At 38.3% G+C, this 5,230-nt stretch overlaps 1 long non-coding RNA gene across 1 annotated transcript; it reads right to left on the reverse strand.

Moving 5' to 3' along the window:
- Positions 1-310: 310 nt before the first annotated feature.
- On the reverse strand, positions 311-4,893 carry LOC130457957 (uncharacterized). Its single transcript, XR_008917194.1, has 3 exons — positions 4,336-4,893; positions 3,960-4,060; positions 311-919 (listed from the first exon to the last, which is right to left on the reverse strand). It is a non-coding gene; the product is annotated as an uncharacterized LOC130457957 (long non-coding RNA).
- Between the last annotated feature and the right edge of the window lie 337 nt (positions 4,894-5,230).

Here is a 5,230-nt window from a genome sequence, read left to right on the forward strand (position 1 = left end):
CCAAAGCCAAAAGTCGAAGTCCCAAAGCCAAAAATTCCAGTCAAAAGGCCCAAGCTCCAAGTCAAAGTCATAGTCCAAAAGCTCTAAGGAGCCATCCTTCAAAGAAGAACTCCAAAGCAGAAGATTCAATGAGAAGTCCCTTGTACAGGAAGTTCAGGACTTTTTATAGTCCTTTTCCCATGTCACTTCCTGTTCCTTCCCCACTTTACAGGAACCAATCGCAGTCTTTCAATTCGCCTAGTACTGCCTTGGGGAGGGGGGTAGTGGTCTCTGGAGTTGTCTAGCAAGTCACTCTAGCAAGTGACTTCTGAACTCTTATACTTAGTGACTGGTAAGGTACTAAGTAAGGGTACTAAGTTTTTGATTAACTTAAAATTTGCTGATTGATAGACAGAGAGTTTGATTCACTCTTCACATGAGTATTCTGAAACTAAGAGCCTGAGAGAATTCTTTTGGGCATTGAAAAGTTAAATAACTTACCCAAGATCACATATCCAGTATGGGTCAGAGGTGGTACTTAAACCTGATTTTTTAGCCTAGCTGTTTATTCACAATGCCAAGCTGTCTCATACCTTGGGGCTGTTTAATAAAATATTTTCTGAAGTTGGTGTTGAAATAGCACAACATGATAGAGGTCCTTAGATGCCAGGTTCAGGAGTTAGCACTCGATATAGTACACAGTAGGAAACCACTGAAAGATATAATGTTTTAACTGGCCAAATGGATTCCATTGATGTATGTTGATTGATTGATGTCTCATATATCAAGTTTTCATTTACTCAAATATTGGCAATTTTCTGGTCATCTCCTTTAGCTACCACTTCAGAGGATGTGATGATGGCTACATTTGAAATCATTAAAGGACCTAATTGCAGCTATTTCTCTTGTCAGAACTTGGACTGGAAAATAAATAAGAAATCTGAAAGATAGAAAATATTTAAAATTCAAATTATATTCTCTTATTTTTAGCTTTTATAGATGCAAGACAAATTATATAAAGTACTTGGGCCCCTGGACTTGATGGTGATCAAGTACCTATAGAACCTTTTTTCTTTCATCTTGGAAATTAGAGAAACCAGAAGACGGGTTGTCACTCATATTTTCCAATATAGAAATATCTCAATGTTCCATTCCTACTAAAACCCATTACCATATTCTGACAACCCTCAAAACATTCCAAATAATTATTATAGAAACTAAGTCCTCTCTTATTCAAACCAAAGATCCCTGTTCCCTCAACAAGTTTTCAAAAAGCATGGTCTTGAGATCCATCACTATCCTACCTGCCCTGCCTTCCTCTGGATGAATTCCAGCTAGGTGAAATGATGGATAGAGCACTGGATCTAGAATGAGCAAGACCTGAGTTCAAATCTAGATTTACCCATTTACCAGCTGTGTGACTCCAAGCAAATCACTTAACCTCTCTTTGTTTCTCATCTAAAATATGGGGTTAACAATATAATTTTCCCCCTCATTGTTGTATGTAAAATGAGACATTGATGAAGTACTTTTCAAACATTAAAGGATATATGTGGTTATTATTATCATTACTGCCAATATCCTTTCTAAAATATGATGCCAAAGAGCTAAGAACAAGTGACAGAATGGAAAAAATATACAATTATTCTCCAAATAGAGAGTCTGGCCACTTGAGACTCCAATGATTCTGTAGAGAAAGAGAGAGAAAGAAAGAGAGAAAGAAAGAAGGAAGGAAAGAAAGAAAGAAAGAGAGAAAGAGAGAGAGAGAGAAAGAAAGAAAGAAAGAAAGAAAGAAAGAAAGAAAGAAAGAAAGAAAGAAAGAAAGAAAGAAAGAAAGAAAGAAAGAAAGAAAGAAAGAAAGAAAGAAAGAAAGAAAGAAAGAAAGAAAGAAAGAAAGAAAGAAAGAAAGAAAGAAAGAAAGAAAGAAAGAAAGAAAGAAAGAAAGAAAGAAAGAAAGAAAGAGAAAGAAGGAAAGAGAGAGAGAAAGAAAGAGAGAAAGAGAGAAAGAGAGAAAGAAAGAAAGAAAGAAAGAAAGAAAGAAAGAAAGAAAGAAAGAAAGAAAGAAAGAAAGAAAGAAAGAAAGAAAGAAAGAAAGAAAGAAAGAAAGAAAGAAAATCTTAAATGATTTTTTTTTGTTTCCCCCAGCATCATTATCAACAACCATATAGGCAATACATCCCATCTCCCAAATGACTTAAAAGAAGGATGACAGAATTAGAAAGAACTCAAACGAAATTGTAGTCATTCTGATGAGCTAATTTACCCAAATGCGGAATGATTCAAGTTACGATAAGCAGCAAAAATAAAAATGACTCATGGAAAAGTGAATTTAATTTCTGCACCCTAAAATAGAGCCAGTTCGAGAGAATGAGAAGTTTCAAGGCAATGGGAAGGAGGGACAGAAAAGCTAAGGCCAGATACAGGGGCAAACATTGGGGCTTCACTTGTAGATCTGACCTGACCTTGATTTGTGTTGCATAAAGGCATTGCTTCCCAATGGACTCAAAGGCAACAAGGAAATGATACTTTCTGGGGAGCAAGAAGCTTGCTAACACACACATCAGCCCCATATTCAGGGCAGATAAAAGCAACCTCTGTTACCAGTTGTGCCACAGTTAATAAAGCCACATTCTAACAACACACACACACACACACACACACACACTCACTCACTCACTCACAAAATGTTCAGGAGACAAATGTGAAACCATATGATTTTTTTCTCCTGCTATGCTAAAAATGCATCCTCCTCCCCCCGCCCCCCAGCCCACTCCGATTAAAGAGGGCACATCTGTTTTAAGTCCTTTTTTATGAAAATTACTGAGCTTCCTCGGCGTGCTTATCTTTTAATTTCAAAATTCTTTGTAGCAATAACTTAAGATAATAACCAACTATATTTCTGTCCCCTTTAGAGAAAAAGAGAGAGAAGAAGAAGAAAAAGAAAGAACCATTTTGAGCTTTGAACTCCCTTTTCTAATCCCCTCCCCCCCTTTGGGTCTGGTTTGAAAGGCCCCCCTCATTTGCGTTTAAAATGGATGTTTCATACGGGTTGATTAGTGTTAGTATGGGATACCAGCCGCTCGGAGCCTAAGGCTCAGCTTGAGATTCTAGGATTATTCATCAATTTCCCCGGCAGGGGGGAACCACTTCTCACTTTCACTGAAGCACCAAAGGGCTCAGCTTTCCTTTTTAAGCATTTTCTTTCTTTCCTCCCCTCCCCCTCTTCAGAAAGTTTTCACCCCTTCCCTCACCAGGAAGGGGGTTACTTGAATGTATGAGATACCGGATCCCTTTTTAATACCCAAATCTGTCCCCCTCCGCCCCTGCCCCAGCCTTTCCGTTTGGAATGGCATATAATAGGGTCCTATTTGCCATTTGCGGCTCTGCTTTAAACTGTTGTTTAAGGGGGAGGTTATCTAGAGGTATCATCAGGGATAGGGGAAGGGGAAAACTTCATATTCTTGTGCCACACTTCTCTGCTCCCTCCTCAGGCCACCTTTCCCTTTCTTCCCCAAGCATTTATTAACTAGAAACACATAAAAGAAGCCTGCTAGGTGGGAACCTACTAACTACTACGAAAAGGCAGTTGCCAAAGCAATATGGTTAGCTACAGCCTATGCGATTAAAGTAAAGAGAGAAAAAACACCGAGCCTTCAGTCTGATCTGTTACCGGCCGGGGGAATGATGGTTAATTTCTCAATTCCTGCTCACCTGAAAAAGTAATCGATGCCATTTTGAAAATGTTTAAAGTCAGAGAAAGAGATGGGGGAGAATCCAAATATCGTTTGCCACTTATATTTTGTGCTCGCCTGGCACATAGTAGGCACTTACATGCTGGCTGTCTGAGAGTTGAAATTAGACAAACATAGAAGAAATAACCTCTCAACCAGCTTGACAAAGATACAACACATTGATCGCCATGTTTCATTTGAAGCCCTTAATCACTCACATCAATCGGTCAGCCAATAAACACTTATTACCTGCCAGACTTGGGATCGTGCTTAATAAATTCTAGTCATCTGGCAGGCTGAGGATAAAGCACGGCAGAAACAGTTCCTTGCCATCATGAGACTTACATATTCTAAAAGGGAAGATCAACGTTAAAATAATTAGGAACACACAGGATATATACAGATTTAAGGGTGATTTTTCCTATATTTTTATTTTTATTTTATTTTTAGTTATTTAATTTATTTTTAAAATTTTTTATTTAGATGATTTAGAATATTTTCCCATGGTTCCCTGATTCATGTTCTTTCCCTCCCCTCCTCCCGTAGCCAACGAGCAATTCCACTGGATTTTACATGTATCATTGTCCAGAACCCATTTCCTACATTTTTGAAGAGGACCACTGACCTCAGAAGGGTGATGTCTTGACTTGCTCAGGAATGGATTTCAGTGAGGCAGAGATGTACAAAGTCATCAGTCTCATTCTCTCCTCCAGAGTCATAGAAGTCCAGGGGCAAGAAGTCAGGATGACTGGTGATGGCCTGGGATACAGTGGATGGATGACAAAAGGTCCAACTCTAGGTATAACAACTTGCAATCTTTATTACTTCAGGGAGAGGGGATGAAAAAGGCTTAACAGAGGAAGTGGAATTTTAGCAGAACTTGGAATCTTGGGTAGGATTTCAATAGACAGGAGTAGCTGGGAAAGCATGCTAGAGAGAGAATGGCATAAGAAGAGACAGGAAAGAATAAAGTGCTCACATTGGTTAGAAAGTATTCAACAACTATTGGTTGATCATCACTTCATGGATTTTCAGTAAGGTTTATGGTTCTGTCCCACATCAGAGACATGGATTATATTACTCTTAGATGAGTATATAACTGCATTAAGGACTGCCCTCAAATGCTGGTTCTTAGCAGACTCTAAGGAGTAAATCTGGTAGTGGGTAAACAACCCAAGATGGCGGAGTGGCAAGAAGTATAGCCAAAATGTAGAAACCTATTTGGCATGATTTCATATGTATAATCAAACATTTTCACCACTAGGGAGTTCTCCATACCAATGTAATCCCAGGTCTGGTTCCTATCTTTACTGTTTTTCTAAATTTACAAAGAAATGAAATGAAATTATAAGCTTAAAATCAATCTCAACAAATATCAACCATCCAATAAATATTATGAGTAACAAAATGCCCAAAAAGGTGAACCTCAAAACAATTTGCTCAAATATAAGCAAATTAAAAATGAACTTTCCAGGGACTCTGAGTACTCTTTTTCCATCTGCCCCTTCATAAAACTCTAT

The sequence above is a fragment of the Monodelphis domestica genome, chromosome 3, assembly GCF_027887165.1.
Source record: "Monodelphis domestica isolate mMonDom1 chromosome 3, mMonDom1.pri, whole genome shotgun sequence".
Lineage (NCBI taxonomy): Eukaryota > Metazoa > Chordata > Mammalia > Didelphimorphia > Didelphidae > Monodelphis > Monodelphis domestica.